This window comes from Balaenoptera borealis (assembly GCF_965194805.1).
Source record: "Balaenoptera borealis genome assembly, chromosome: 13".
NCBI classification, from domain to species: domain Eukaryota; kingdom Metazoa; phylum Chordata; class Mammalia; order Artiodactyla; family Balaenopteridae; genus Balaenoptera; species Balaenoptera borealis.
The window spans coordinates 2,241,296-2,258,222 of NC_138870.1; the positions used below are offsets into that span (position 1 = coordinate 2,241,296).

The window sequence follows — 16,927 nt, forward strand, 5'->3', positions numbered from 1 at the left end:
AAATAGGTTTGGTTAATTATTTCCTTACAAACAGGGACTAGGATGTCAATCGCTCTTATTTATCTCATTTTAGAAATAAAGGATAATACAGAGGGACTTCTCTGGCAGTCCAGTGGTTAACACTTTGCCTTCCAATGCAGGGGATGCGGGTTCGATCCCTGGTCAGCAAGCTAAGATTCCCACATGCCTCGCAGCCAAAAAAACCAAAACATAAAACAGAAGCAATATTGTAACAAATTCAATAAGGACTTTAAAAATGGTCCACATCAAAAAAATCTTTTTAAAAAAAAGGGATAACATAGAGAATATACACCAAGATGACAATTCTGTGCTGTAATTTTTCAAGTTTACATTTCACAAAGACTTTGAAAAGGTTATTTTTAACAAAGTTAAAGCACTTCACTCAGCAGTAAGCCCAAAACAACATAATCCAATTTAGGTTTTGGAAAGAATATAACATTTACTCACCACCAGGATTACAACAGATATGAATAAAGTTACATGCGCCTCATCTTCAAGAAATATATAGTCTACTGGGCAGTCGCCCAGATTCTTTTAACAGGGATGGCAAAATCACGCTGCTTTCCAGGACTAGATAGGGAATCTAAACAGGTGAGCAGCTCTGTCTAAGGGGTAAGTACTAGAAAGAACAACTACAGAATGTAGATTTTGCCTAAAGTAATTCTAAATCAACTTCAAAAGAATGCTATCAGAACAAAACACATCTCCCAGTGAGACAGAACACATCATTGCAAGATATGTTTAACTGGGGCTTCCCTGGTGGCGCAGTGGTTAAGAATCCGCCTGCCAATGCAGGGGACACGCGTTCGAGCCCTGGTCCGGGAAGATCCCACATGCCGCGGAGCAACGAAGCCCGTGCACCACAACTACTGAGCCTGCGCTCTAGAGCCCGGGCTCCGCAACAAGAGGAGCCACTGCAGTGAGAAGCCCGCGCACCGCAAAGAAGAGTAGCCCCTGCTCGCTGCAACTAGAGAAAGCCCGTGTGCAGCAACGAAGACCCAACACAGCTAAAAATAAATTTATTTAAAAAAAATAAAATAAAAATAAAATAAAATACAGACTGTTTAAAAAAAAAAAAGATATGTTTAACTGCCAATCAGATACAGACTGAAAAAAAAGTTGGAAATGGCAATGGAGAAGCTAGACCTTGGCCACATTTCTGGTTAAGAGTTTACATTGCTGTGGCTTTTCTGGACGGCAGTCTGGCAATATACATCAAAAAGAAAAACATGCATTTCCTTCAACCCAGTAACTAGACTCTTAGAGAGCTACTCTAAAGAGCCATCAGCCTGCAACAATTGTACATACAATGCATATGCATAATATACAATAAATTTAAACAATCTAAACATCCAGCAATAGGAACACTATTAAATTATGGTGCACACATTCAATAAAATACTAACAAACGATTTAAAGAACAGAGTAGACACAAATGTATTGACCTGGAAAGCCATCATGAGTGTTGGTTTTTAAAGCACACTACTATGAGCCAAGATGGCGCCATGTGCCAAGCTCCCAAGTGCTACTTCCGGTCACACCTGGAAGCAAGATTCCAAGCCACAGCCTGAGAAGGGTTGGCTGGTGTCAGTGGTGTAGCTCTTCTGAGAACTGCTCAAGGAGAGCCAGTCTGCAGCCAACTTGTCCAGCAGAAATAAACACTAGCTGCCCAGCAACCTGCAAGCAGTTACAGAAATAATAAAGTAGACCCTCTGGCCTACACTGAGGAGTTTCCACAGCAGAATATTCACTACAAACCCAACGTGGGAGATTTTCAAGTTGCAACCAAATAAACCCAGCAAAGAACTGGCAAAGCTGGTGATGTTTATGGCACAGATTGGTCACTGCCACCCAGAACATCTAGATAACTTTCCTCAATAACGGAAAGATCTGCCCTCCTACAGCTACACTGTCTTGAATGTAGGTCTTCCAATAACATTTTGCAATACTCTGATCTTGCTGAGAACCTCATCTATCCATCAAGGTTGCCAGAGATCTTCTTTGAACCTCGACGCTGCCATGTAAGTTGCTACGACTCTGTACACTCATTTTGTGACCGATGAGAATAAAAGTGCAAAAACAAGAATAAGGTGAATATAGTATTGCAAAATTACACATGTACATGTTAAGGGACAGCAACGCAACTGCACCCAAGATATCTTTGGAAGTGATGACTAAACTACAGAAGAAGCATCTGAAATGACGCCAAGACCGTCAATGTTATCACAACCGTATGCTTCTGTCTCTTTTTTTTTGTAATCTTTTGGCTGTGCCGTGCAGCACGTGGGATCTTATTCCCCAACCAGGGATCAAACCCTCTCACCGCATTGGAACCGCGAAGTCTTAACCACTGGGCCACCAGGGAAGTCCCACAACTGTGTGGTTCTCTAAGGTCACCAAGGTATTAGTCGCTGCCTTGACCTTCTTACAAGGGCAAGATGAACAAGAGGAAGAGGACAACGACTCAGAATGCTAATGCAGCGTGCCTTGGGGGAGAGGCTCTAAACACAAGAAAAGAAGCTTACCAAAGTACTTCAGAAACAAAAGAAAAAAGTTACAAGTGTTTAACTTTTCAGCTATCCATTTGATTCATGAGCCCCAAGAATTTGCACAAAAACTACTAAAGCAGCTGTAGAGTTATAAGGAGACATCTGAAGTGAAGTTAGTGCTCCTGAACCTTATCTCCAGATTGGCAGGAATTCACATGCTTTTTCTATCCCCTTGTGCAAAGGTTTCTGCAGCAGCACCAAAGAGAAGTAACAAGATCCTTCGGTCTGCTGTATACACTTCTCAGCACCTGGGAGTCCCAGAGCGCATTCCGGTGTTGCTCATGACCATGCCACCCATTTTGTTATGACAAGGACTCTGGGGAAGTCATGACAGTAGGAAACAAAGCTCTGAAAGAGATAACAGCTCAACGACTAAAAAACCTCCTCAAAACCTGGCCCAGTATAAAACACAAAGAAAGAATGTGATGATGTCTCCTAGGACTCTGATTCAGTTCTTCCAAAAACTGAATCCTCAGATACTGCAGAAGGAATTCCAGGGTAAGACTACAGAGGCCTCAATAAAATCAAGCGTACAAGAATATGGAGAATTAGATGCTAACGATTACATTCCGGGAACAGACGTTCTGGAAGTTGAGGAAGAGAATGCTGAGAACGATCACGATGGGTGGGGAAACACCAGTCTCAGTGAGGAGGAAGCTGATGCTAAGTGGGGTGATGGGCACCACTCTTCCGATGAAAAGCAGCAAGAAACCTCCGAGAAGCTGAATCGCTTCACAGAGGAGCCAGAATGTCCCATCAAAAAATAAGATTTTCTTCAGAGAAAAGCAGCTGGTGCTACAAAATAAACTTCTGAAAAAGAGAAAACGAAGTAACTTCCAGGCAAGTTTTCCACTCCAAGGAAAAGGCTAAATTTGTGTCATTAATCTGAATGTTAGTGAATAAAGACTTCATTTGCATTAAAAAGTCCAGAAGCACTATATTTTGAAAATCACTCCAAAAAAGCACACTGCTGAACAATGGTTGGTTTGATCCCATTTTAAAAACTCTGCAACAGGAAAAATGAGCCCTAATATGTAGATTTTAATTAACAATGTAGCAATATTGGTTTATCAATTGTAACAAATACAGCATGTTAATGCAAGGTGTTATCAACAAGGGAAAATGGAGGGTGGGTAATATGAGAAATTTCTTTACTATCCACACAGACTTCTGTAAATCTAAAACTGCTCTAATAAAGTCTATTAATTTTTTAAAAACCTACATGTGTAGACAGATTTGCAAATAAACATTGGCATATGCAGACAAAGAGAGGCGGAAAGCTCTGTATCAAACTTATTAACAGTGGTTTTCTACAGAGAGTGAAGAGCTCAAGGAAGACTTTTCACATTATATATCTCTGGACTGTCTAAAAACTTGCTACACTGAGCAATACTCTAAGAGGCTCTGCAGGACATGGAGCGCCTGGGTCCTGCAACCAGAGTGCATGGATTCAAATCCCAGCTCCACCATTAACTAGCTGACAAACTCGGGCAGTTAATCTCTCCGTGCCTCAGTTTCCTCATCTGGAACTAGGGATAATAGTTTGTGTACCCACACAAAGTTGCTGCAGGTATTAAGTTACTTACTACATGGTAAGTATTGGAAAACTACCTAGTCCATAGTAAGTGCTCAATAAATAGTGTCCTCCACCGCCACCAAGCATCCACTGTGCCTCAGTTTTTTTTTAAATCTTGACTGGTAAGACAAATCAGGAAAACTTGGCTCATCAAGCCCTTTCTAGTGAGATCTACAATCCAGAGAATACAATGTATTCAACAGCCAAATAAAAATAATCTGAGTTTTTAACAGATTACAAATCAACACTTAGCAATATAAGCCCATTTATATGAAAACAATCACTAATAGATTCTATAAGGATAATCACAAAAACAAACCCCTCTAAGTGCTGTGATTCTGGATAATATTTACTTTCTCCTTTATACTTTACTGAGTCATTTTAATTTTCCACATTGAATATGCATCATTTTTAATGAAATAAAGTAGGAGTCGGCAAACTTTTTCTATTGAAGCCCACAGAGTAAATATTTTACCCTTTACAGGCCATAAGGGTCTCTGTCCCAACTATTCAACTCTACTGTTGCACCACAAAAGCAACCAGGCAATACCTAAATGAACGCATACGGCTATGTCCCATTGAAAATTTAATTTACAAAAACAGGAAGCTGGCAGGACACTGCCCACAAGCTGTCAAGTTTGCCGACCCTGAAATAAAGAAGGAAACAAAATTGTTTTCATTTTGGAAAACAAAATATAATTTACAACAAAGAAAGTGCATGAGCTAAATTGACACTATTGATGGGGAAAAAAAACCTATTCACTTATTAATATATGGGAATGTACGGACAGAAAAACACAAACTCTTTCATTTAGGCTCTGGAAATCCTCCTCTCATCCTTAGTGCCCCAGTAAGAGAAAACTTGCTAAGGAGCCTAAAGTCTAGATAGGAACATACACTAGTGGGTAGGCAATCACAAACAGAAACTAAAAGAAGTATGTCTTTCATATTTAAATCAACTTGAAATTTCTTCAAATTTCATAATAATTCACCAAGTAGCAGCCACCACAGGCGTGGAAGTCCCAACTACTGATGGAAGGATTTTAGTCTTGGATAATCACAATCGACAGTGACAAATTTGTGAAAGGAGATGAAAACATCTATGGACATCTAACAGCATTAGAAGTGAAATTTCTATGAAATAAACATTAGAAATGAAAAAGTCAGGAATGAAAAATCTATGAAATTCTAACGGAATTAGAGTCAGAGGGTGGTTAAGATGAGACATGCAAGTGGCCTTTGATAGGACACTTCAAACTTCAAAACTGACAAAGTTTCTGATCTCTGCCCCAAAAATAAAGCTTTGGGTTGAAGGAAACTATTCTTAACATTTCACTTGGAACATGGTTTGAAATATTATGACAGATTTCTTGGAGTTTTCAATGGTTTCTTTGGAGGAAGGAAGAAGGACTGTTTTGGGAAGAGCTATGAAGACTGCGAAGTCCAGAGTCTAAACCTAAAGACGTTAGACGACCACTCTGCTAAAAAGACGCCAACACCCTGCAACGCAGCCAGCGTGCCCGGTACAACCGCAGCGGGACCTCTCAAGCTTTCTGCTGGGCGACCTCGCCAAGTTGTCAAACCCCAGAGGAGACGGTAAACAAGACCCAGAGCCAGCGGTGCCCAATGCGAGCTCTCGCACAGACGCCCAGACCCACCGAAGCCGGTGAGCAGCAGTCTCAAGGGGCGACACCGACGCCCGGCAGCCCGACGCCCGGGACACCAGGCCCAGAACGCGGTCCAGCCGGCCGCCTGCGCGCGGGCAAGCACCGGTGAGGGGTCTCCCGCCGCTGGGGCCGGACGGGGGCCCAAGCGGAGCCCACCCAGGAGTGCGGCCAGCAGAGACGAGGAGGGGCGCTAGGGCCTGGGGGACTCGGGGCGGGGGGGGGGGGGGCCCGGGGCCGAAGAAAGCCGGGGCCGAGGGACCCGGGGCTGGGGGGACCGGTACCAAAGGGAGCTGGGGCCGAAAGGAGCCGGGGCTGAGAGGACCCGGGATGGAAGGAAGCCGGGGACCCGGAGCTGAAGGGACTCGGGACTGAGGGGACCCAGGGCTGGGGGGGCCGGAAGGGAGCCGGGGCTGAGAGGCCCGGGGCGGAGAAAACCCGGCCCTGAGGGGCGCCGGCCCGGGGGTCGGGCGGACCGAGCAGGGGATGGAGGAGCGCGCTCCCCGCCCGCCGCGCTGCCAGGACACCCGCCCTCAGCCCTCGCCCCCGCCGGCCTGGCCCGTGCTCCCACTCGAGAAACTCACTAGAGCTCGCCGCCGCCTCGCCACGCGTCTCGGACTCCTCGGAACCGCGGCCGCCGGGACCCCAAACCAGCGGAGGGGCCGCCCGCTGCCGCCGCCGCGACCCAGCGTCCGGGAGGGTCCTCACACCGCCGCCGCCGTGACGCGAATCGCAAGAGGCGGCTCTGGCCAATGAGAGCGCTCCTCGTGCGCAGCCGCAGTGGCCCAAGCCGGAAGCGCCCCGCCAGGCCGCTCCCGGGCCTGGAGCGGCTTGGTAGCCGCCGGGGGGTCCGCAACACGATCCGGCGGCGCCGAGCGCCCCGGCACACGGAAGTCCTTTCGCTTCCCTGCCGCCGGAGGCGGGAGCGTGTGCAGCGGAAGAGGCGGGGCCGCCCGGCTTGGGAAGCTTCCCGGTCACTATGGATACAGCTCACACGCCTTGGGCGGAACCGAAACTGAGGGATTGCTAAGCGTAGTCTGTGGAGGCTTCGGACCTAAATCCGAAACATCTTGCCCAAAACAACAGCGTTTGCCTTTTATTACCTCCCGAAGACGCTGCCATTTGTGCCCCACGACTTCCAGAAAACGAATGTGAGCCCGCTCCTCTTAAATGTAATTCAGAGCGATTTTTAAAATGTTTTAGCGTAATAGCAGGTCAGAAACTAATGCAGCAATAAATACCGTGTCGTTTTCTACTTGTGAGTTTCAATTGAGCTCTAACTTCTTAGACCCCAAGATCGGGTTTCGCTACATATTCTACAAGAAAAGGAAGTGTAGGAGTTGGCCGGTGTAGAAAATGTTTTCTTCACATTCAGTTCTAAGAGGGATTTATCACGCTCCAAAGAGGTTATATTGCCTTAACTGTCAAAAATCTTGCTATACTGATTAAAGGAAACCCATAAGCTTTCAAGGACATCCATGCCCCAGGCCTGTCCCTCCCTGGAACCACACCAACCGAAAACGAAGGAGGCTGGAAAAAGCGTCACAGATCTATCAAAAGACCGAAGATCCGATACGCAATATACGGAAAAATGTTTAAAATAGAGAACTCTCCAGTCTGGAAATGTAAAATCTAAGAAGTGATTAAAGTTACTAAAATCAGAAAGAGCATGAATAAGATGGTCTTAATACTAGTATTTTAGAACTAAGTCCACCCAGTTAAGCTTGAAAGATAAATCAAAGCAGACAAACTTACACTTCCACAGCACCTCAGAAACAACACCAGTGTATTAGCAGAGCGAATCTGACCCGTGTACCGACTCACACAGGGCACAGATGAGAACAAGGGCCTCAGGCTTAATGAGAGGTCTACTAAAGAGGACAGAGCTACATAGAAGACCATTAAATAAGAGAGTGTTCAAAGACTTCAAACCTTTTCTGCAACCTCCTCTCAATGATTTTGCTTTGACAAAACAAAGTGCTTTCCTCTGGAACAGTCCTTCGTGGGCTGAAACATGTGAGAAAGATCCTTATGATTTTCCCACCAAGATTCTTCCTCTCATTCTCTGTCATCTTGTTCCCAGTCCCAGATCACTACTGCCAATTCCTGATGCTCCCAGTGATGAAACAAACCCCATCATTTCCTCAGAATGCTTACACCTTCTCAGCCAGTGAAGACACTGACACCATCCCTGACCTGAAGGGCCATCCCCCGAGTCCCACATCCACAGGTGGCTTCATCCATATCTCTTACCTAAAGGTCACCATTAAATGTCCCAAAGCAGATATTTCAGGTCTCTCTCCCCAACTGTGCTTCAGTTCATAATCTTTATATATTGTCTTCTAACTAGCAGTCCAAAAACCAAGGGGAATTCAGTAAAATTCTGTATCCTCCAGCACCTCAGAAACAACTGTGTCAGCTGTGGATTTTTAGAATGTCTGTTCCCTCCATCCTAAATGTCTCACACTTCTCCACAGGAGGGTGGAGTACTTCCTCTTCTGCAGCACCCAGGAAAGAGTCCCTTCCACTCCTACTCCCCATCCTAGTCACGAATGACCCAACAGTGCCCTGAGGCACAGCTAGTCTACAATGATCAGATGTTGTTGACAAAGAAGCGCATCACTGGGTAAGTGACATTCATAATCCGGTTTCAGAAACCCCAGAATGAGGCGTCAGTGGCTCTACAGTATGCTGCAGAAATGGTGATGATGGCCTTGCTCTGGGGACAGACTCAGCCTGCATTGTGATCTGCAGGTCAACAGCCAATGAGAACTGAAGAGGTAACCAGAGCGACCAGCAAATGAAGGTGCAGCTTTCAAATGCTAAAGGACAAAGAAAATGCTCCAGACCCCATTGTGAATTTAAGCTTGGAGTTCCAACTGGTTTGTTTTGTTTTGTTTTCCTTCTCCAATAAAGGAAAGAGAAATTATATTATTTTTCTAATCAGAACAATTGCTATTTTTAAGGAGAAAAAAGAGAGAAATTATTCTACTAGTGACAATCAAAGTTAGCAGTCTTCTTTGAAAGAACTGTCTACCGCTTTTCAAAGAAAAACAAAATTACAAAAGGAGATTAACATCTGCATCATTACAAAATACCTAAAACCCACCTAAACTCTTCTCTTCTCCCGCAGTATCTATAAGCTTCTGAAATATAAACATTAGAATTGAGGGGAAAAAATCTGGACAAAGTGAAAGATGGACCATAAAAAAAGAGAAACCAAGAAAAAAGAGCAAGAAATGTCAAACCAGTCCTTGTGTTTGTCTCATACATATGTTGTAGGAGAGGAAAAATTTCTTTCTACCCTCTTAGGTTCTGCAGCTGGCCTAAGAAGTAAACTGAGATAAAACATTACTAACAAGAGAAAAGCTTATAAATTGAACGTTTTTACATGCACACAGGAGTCTTCAGAAGGAAAATGAAGACCTGAGGAGGACATTAGAGCCAAAAGCTTACATACCTTTTTACATAAAGAACAAAAAATTGTGGGCATGTGGTGAGACAAAGTGGCTTGGACTAGGGACAGTAAATTGGGGGACAATGCCTAGGAAATATACGGGGAGGGGGGAACTCATGGAATATCAGGCTACTTTAGTAGGGTTCTTAGCACAGGTCCATTTTGGTTTAGGTCAACTCCCAGTCTAAGAATGTTCTACAGAATCATCATGTTGCACACCTGAAACTTATACAATGTTAAATGTCAATTATATCTCAATAAAACTGGTAGAAAAAAAATAAAGAATGCTCTCTTCCTGGTACAGGGAGGTACCTTTTTCATGGGAAATGTTATGACCTGGTTTTAGGTAGAAAGGGGGAGGTAGGACAGAGAACCCTTCCTGTATCTGCTATTTCCCAAGTGCCCTCAACTGAAAATAATCAGTATGCCAAAGTGGCGTATTTTGGGGTTGTGTGTTCTATACCCCTTCAATGTAAAACAAACTGTGAAATACAGCCAGCTAATTGGATTTTTTCTTTAACACAAGCTTTTTACTATTTATTTTATTTTATTTTATTTTTCTTTTTGGCTGTGTTGGGTCTTCGTTGCTGCGCGCGGGCTTTCTCTAGTTGCTGCGAGTGGGGCTACTCCTCGTTGCAGTGCGTGGGTGACTCATTGCGGTGGCTTCTCTTGTTGCGGAGCACGGGCTCTAGGCACACAGGCTTCCATAGTTGTGGCGCACAGGCTCAGTAGTTGTGGCACACGGGCTTAGTTGCTCCGCGGCATGTGGGATCTTCCCGGACCAGGGCTCGAACCCGTGCCCTCTGCATTGGCAGGCAGATTCTTAACCACTGCGCCACCAGGGAAGTCCAAACTAATTGGATTTTGAAGCATTGGGATTCCATGGTGTTAGCTGCTTTGAAACTAATCTAGTAATGTCTATGGCAAATTCAGAGGGAAATACATAAATATCTGTATTCTGGCTTGTCATTAAACTGATATCAAATAGCTATAGTGATAAAAATCGCATTCATCTTGGATTTGAAAGTTTCCAAGCAGTCCATTTTAAACCCTTGGAGAAACGTCACAACACACTAAATTCCCATTCGTGCCACATAGTACTCGCGTTTCAAACCGAGGATAAACAGCGGTGTAAACATTCTCGTGGTTATGTAAATTACATGAGCAGCTCCTGAAACACAAGTTAGGTAGCATAGCTCTGGGGAAAGAGCATCATTACCAGCTGTGCTACTGACTCACTGTTTAACTATGGCCTGTGCATTAGTTCTCGCTAAGCTTCAGTATCTTCAACAATGAAATGAAGGCGTTTGTTAATACATTTTTTTTTTGAATGGACAGAAAGGAAACACACAACGTTATGAATGTGCTTGACAGTGGGGAGAGGTAAGAAATAGGCCTGGGAACTAAGAAAACTTCACCTTTATCAGTAATATTTCATTTCTTCTATGTGAGAAAAGCTAAAGCAAAAGACAAAAATGTTTAACATTTATTAATCCTGGGTGATGTGTATGTGGGTGTGGATTAGCGTCTTTTCGGAACATCTTTTGTAGTTTATAAAAATAGGCTTTATTGAAGTATACTTTACATACAATAAGATGCACGAATTTTTTGTGTACAAAAGGATTCCCCCCATCAAGTTAATTAACATATCAATACCTCATATATTTACCTTTTTTTTCTTTTTTTTTGGTGAGAACATTTATCTTCTACTCTCTTAGAATATTTCAATTATTCAATCCGCTGTTACCAACTATATTCACCATGTTTTACATAAGATCCTCAAACTGATTCATCTTATACCTGAAAGTTTGTACCTTTTTACCAATCTCTCCCTACCCCCTACCCCCAGCCCCTGGCAACCACTTTTCTATGGCCTGTATTATGTTGAAGTACATTCCCCCATACCAAGTTTTTTGAAAGTTTTTATCATAAAAGGATCTGAATTTTGCCAGTTGCCTCTTCTGCACCCATTGAGATGATCAGATGATTTTTATCCTTCATTTTGTTAATGTGGTCTATCACATTGGTTAAATTTGTGAATGCTGAACCGTCCTTGCATTCTTGGAATAAATCCCACTTGATCATGGAATATGATCCTTTTAAATGTACCTCTGAATTTGATAGTATTTTGTTGAGGGTTTTTTGCAGCTATGTTCATCAGGGATATTGGCCTATAATTTTCTTTTCTTGGAGTGTCCTTGTCTTATTTGGTATCAGGTGATGCTGGCTTCTTGAAATGAGTTTGGAAGTGTTCCCTCTTCTATTTTTTGGTAGAGTTTAAGCATTGGTATTAATTCTTCTTTAAATGTTTGGTGGAATTAACCAGTGAAACCATCTGGTTTGTTGGGAGGTTTTTGATTACTGATTCAATCTCCTTACTAAAAATTGATCTGTTCGGATTTTTCTATTTCTTCATGATTCATTCTTGGTAGATTGTTATGTTTCTAGGAGTATATCCGTTTCTTCTAGGTTGTCCAATAGATTGGTGTATAATTGTTCATAGCAGTTTCATGATCTTCTTTTATTTATAATTTAATTTGAGTCCACTCTCTTTTTTCTCTTGGAAAGTCTAGCTAAAAGTTTGTCTATTTTGTTTATCTTTTCAAAAAAATAGCTCTTAGTTTCTTTGATCTTTTCTATTGTCTTTTAATCTCTATTTCATTGATTTTTTTCACTCTGACCTTTGTGATTTTCTTCCTTCAACTAAATTTGGGCTTAGTTTGTTCTTCTTTTTCTAGTTCCTTTACATATAAAGTTAGGTGATTCATATGAATTCTTTCTTTTTTCTTAATGTAGGTGTTTATTGCTATAAACTTCCCTCTTAGAACTGCTTTTGCTGCATTGCGTAAGTTTTGGTATGTTTTGTTTCCATTTTCATTTGTCTCCAGGTATTTTTAAACTTCTCTTTTGATTTCTTCTTTGACCCATTGGTTGCTCATTAACATGTTGTTTACTATCCACTGAAAGCTTTGGACTTACTATTGCCATTTTGTTAATTGTTTTCTGGCTCTTTTGTAATTCCTTTGTTCCTCTCTTGTCTCCTCCTTTGTGATTTGATGATTTTCTATGGTGGTGTGCTTTGATTTGTTTCTCTTTATCTTTTTTGTTTTGTGGTTACCATGTGACTTACATAAAACTTTTATAAAAATAGTCTGTTTTCAGGACTTCCCTGGTGGCGCACTGGTTAAGAATCTGCTTGCCAATGCAGGGGACACGGGTTCAATCCCTGCTCTGGGAAGATCCCACATGCTGAGGAGCAACAAAGCCTGTGGGCCACAACTACTGAAGCCACGTGCCTAGAGCCTGTGCTCTGCAACAAGGGAAGCCACCACAATGAGAAGCCCACACACCGCAACGAAGAGTAGCCCCCGCTAGCCGCAACTAGAGAAAGCCCACGCACAGCAACAAAGACCCAACGCAGCCAAAAATAAAAATATAATAAAATAAAAAAAATATCTTGTGCTCAGCCTGAAGTTACCATCCTCCACTTCCATCCTCTTAGTTCCTACAGAAAGACTCAAAGGTATTGTTAAGTATATTCCTTGAGTGGGTGATGGTAGAGGAACCAGGACCTGCTCCCCCCCCACCCCGCCCCCCGGCCTGGCTGCACTATTGTTTCTTGACTGCTCCTCATTTGTTTCCGCATTCCTTCCCTTCTCTGATTAGCTACTGTCAATTCTGCCCTTTGGAACTCAGGGAAGGTCAAGGAGGCTGAATGAAGCCTATTTCCTAGGAACAAGAAACAGGGGTCACAGAAAGGATTTGTACCCGAGAGATCCCCATAGGGTCCTGCTCCATTTCAGTTTAATTAATACAGGCATGCCTTTAGAGTCATCGACATTAAGTACATTATTTTTATTGTAGGTTTACTAGGAATCAAACTACATCTTATTATTCCTGTTACAAAGTTTGTCAACAAGAAAAATAACTTGGTAGATGACACTTTTAGATAAATAAAATAGAACTAAATGAGATAAGAGCTTTTAGATAAACTCTTTAGGAATAATTACGTTTGGGAATGTCTATCTAAAACAGTCTCTTCAGGGACTTCCCTGGTGGCGCAGTGGTTGGGAGTCTGCCTGCCCATGCAGGGGACACGGGTTCGAGCCCTGGTCCGGGAAGATCCCACATGCTGCGGAGCAACTAAGCCCGTGCACCACAACTACTGAGCCTGCGCTCTAGAGCCCATGAGCCACAACTACTGAGCCTGCATGCCACAACTACTGAGCCCGCATGCCTAGAACCCATGCTCCACAGCAAGAGAAGCCACTGCAATGAGAAGCCAGCACACTGCAACGAAGAGTAGCCCCCGCTCGCCGCAACTAGAGAAAGCCTGTGTACAGCAACCCAATGCAGCCAAAAATAAATAAAATAAATAAATTAAAAAAAAAAAAAAGAGAAATGGGGGACACAAGCCCCACAAGGTCCTTCTCGGTTTCAAGGGTAATTTGATAAGAATTCTCTCACCAACATATGGGAATGAACCCAGAGCCCTGGGCCTTGCAATTCGGTAAAGTGACAATTTGCAGAAATAAGTTCCAAGAACTGGCATTTACTTATAAACACTGGGGAAAAAAAAAAAGGATATCGATTCCCAAACACTGTCCTCAGAGATTCCGATTCATTAACCCTGTTAGGCCTCAGAAATCAGATTTTGTTTGTTTGTTAGTTTGTTTGTTTAAATTTATTTATTTATTTTTGGCTGCGTTGGGTCTTCGTTGCTGCACATGGGCTTTCTCTGGTTGTGGTGAGCGGGGGCTACTCTTCGTAGCGGTGCGTGGGCTTCTCATTGCGGTGACTTCTCTTGTTGCAGAGCACGGGCTGTAGGCGCGCGGGCTTCAGTCGTTGTGGCACGCGGGCTCAGTAGTTGTGGCTCGCAGGCTCTAGAGTGCAGGCTCAGTTGTGGCACATGGGCTCAGTAGTTGTGGCTCGCAGGCTCAGTAGTTGTGGCACACAAGCTTAGTTGCTCCGTGGCATGTGGGATCTTCCTGGACCAGGGTTTGAACCCGTGTCCCCTGCATTGGCAGGCAGATTCCCAACCACTGTGCCACCAAGGAAGTCCCAGATTTAAAAAAAAAATTTTTGGGGGGGCCTCACCTCATGGCATGCGGGATCTTAATTCCCTGACCAGGGATCGATCCTGGGTCCCCTACAGTGGGAGTGTGGAGCCCTAACCACTTGACTGCTGGGGGAGTCCCAGAAATCAGTTTTTTACCAGCTGCGTTCTAGCGACTCTGATACCATGGGCTCCATGCAGGCTCAGCTTCCTGGCCGTCCCTCCTGCACACTGGCACAGGGCCCTGTACTCAAAAGGACACACACGTGGTTTAGTGTTCTCTTGTCCCTGTCCTGAAATTCTGAACAAGAGGCCCTGGGCTTCCATCTGATGCTGGGTCTTGCAAATTACATAGCTGGTGCTTTCTGTCCCCATGGACCACATTTTGAAAAACGCAGCAGTGGGGGTTAGATCTTAGCCTTCAATCTTCCACTCCTGAATATATTCAGGCATTTATCTATAGATCTATTGGACTTTAGGTGTGATGGACAGCCGGCAACCGAATAAAATCACTTTGCACAATTTCTACTTGACACTCTAGGATCAGGGATTCCCCGAGTGTTTGTTTCCAAAGGGAGAGCTCAGGGAGAGGTGCAGCCATTGCTAGAGGGGTTGTGGCCGGGATTGGGAATTACTTGTGCAAGGAAGGGATAAAGAAAAAAAGTAGAGGCCTCAAAAATAATACCTGGGGAAAATATCGCTCTCAGGCATTTGGGGGAAGTCCAATTCGGCCCAACAAAGGTAAATAGATAACCCTGAAATTCAACTCTCCTTTTTTTTCTTTTGGCCGCCCCACACGGCATGCGAGATCTTAGTTCCCCAACCAGGGATCGAACCCGTGCCCCCTGCAGTGGAAGTGCAGAGTCTTAGCTGCTGGACCACCAGGGAAGTCCCTGAAATTCAACTCTCTAAAGAAAACTTTGGTCACTGAAAGCTGGACAAAGTTAAAGACCTTTGGAACAAATTCTAATCTAATCTAATTCGAGGAACCCGTTTAGCAGTTGACATCGGCGGCTGGAGGTGTGGGCTTAAGGAAAATGTTAGATTGTCACAGTATTTTGTGGGAGGACCGGAAGAGAGGAGCTTTAGGACAGCTAATCAAAAGTTCACGCTTCCCCATCCGACCTTTATCACTGGTGGAGCGTCAGCAATGCTCATTCCACGGAGTGAGAAACCAGAACCGTGGCAATGAGTCAGTTCCATCCCAGACTGAAACATAGAATCAGTATACATTTTAGTTAAGTCTAAAAACCAAATTGCTTTTTCCACTTTAAATGCTGTTATAATTGAACATACTTATCTCCACAGTCAAGTCAGATTGCCCAGGCTTAAGAGTCTGGCTGGCCGTCAAGGGAGAAGCTGTGTTAGCTTTATCCGGAAGAGTCAGCTGGTTATTCAGCATTTCTTGCGGCTGTTCCTTCTCATTCAACTCAAGTGGCTTCAGGAAGGTATCAGTCATCATGATTTTTACCATCATTATCATCAGTGACACGTCTATGTAATAATTATAGTAACAATAGCTAATATATATATAGAATATTTACCATGTGCTGAGCATTTTCTGAGTTATGTATATACTCATGTAATCCTCAGCACAACCTCATGACATAGTACTATTGCTATCTCCATTTTACAGATGAAGAAATTGAGGCACAGAGAGTTTCGGTGACTTGTTTAAGGTCACACAGCTATTAAATAGCAGAGCCAGGATTCAGACGCAGGGGCTATGACTATATTACCCAAGCACTTAACCAGCAGACTATGTAGCAAAGGGCACTATGCAGGGAGCTTAATGAAGCAAGGAAAACAGAGTTGCTCTTAACATTGTTGGCGTTATAGGCTCCTTTGAGAATCTATAACCCGCAGAAAACTAAATATATACACACATATTTACAAATTGCCAGAGGACTGTCCCTGCTCCTCCAAGACCTCACATTGAACTTTATGACTCAATCCCAGGTTAAGAAAGCCTGCTCCAGGCACTAGTTGCTTGAAAGTGTAAAATGGTTACCACTACCAAAAGACAAAAGGATTGTTTAAAAGCTAATGGCTCTGTGAAGGGTAGACTCAGAGCAATAGTCAAACTGTAAACCTTACACTCGCACCACATCACCAAGTCCAAGAAGTGGCTAATTTTTTTTTTTTTTTTAATATTTGCCATTTAAGTTTTTTTTGGCTGTGTTGGGTCTCTGTTGCTGCATGTGGGCTTCCTCTAGCTGTGGCGAGCGGGGGCTACTCTTCATTGCAGTGTGCGGGCTTCTTATTGCAGTGGCTTCTCTTATTGCGGAGCACGGGCTCTAGGCGCATGGGCTTCAGTAGTTGTGGCACGTGGGCTCAGTAGTTGCGGCTCGAGGGCTCTAGAGCACAGGCTCAGTAGTTGTGGCACATGGGCTTAGTTGCTCCTCGGCATGTGGGAACTTCCCGGACCAGGGATCGAACCTGTGTCCCCTGCATTGGCAGGCGGAATCTTAACCACTGCACCACCAGGGAAGTCCTAGAACTGGCTAATTTTAAATAACAAACTTTAAAGCTTTTCATCAACTGCCAAAGTATTTCAAGATGGAAGAGCAAATCACTGTAATTTTCAGCATAGAACATGGTGCT

The 16,927-nt window shown here is 43.7% G+C and overlaps 1 protein-coding gene across 2 annotated transcripts in view; it reads right to left on the minus strand.

Moving 5' to 3' along the window:
- The window catches only part of ADIPOR2 (adiponectin receptor 2), a 51,811-nt gene extending 45,262 nt beyond the window's left edge, over window positions 1-6,549 (minus strand). Inside the window, exon 1 of one of the 2 annotated variants that reach the window (XM_082350510.1) lies at window positions 6,395-6,549. The gene's annotated coding sequence lies outside the window, so the exon portion shown is untranslated. The remainder of the gene's footprint in view (window positions 1-6,394) is intronic. The other variant, XM_082350509.1, reaches the window with a different exon arrangement.
- Between the last annotated feature and the right edge of the window lie 10,378 nt (window positions 6,550-16,927).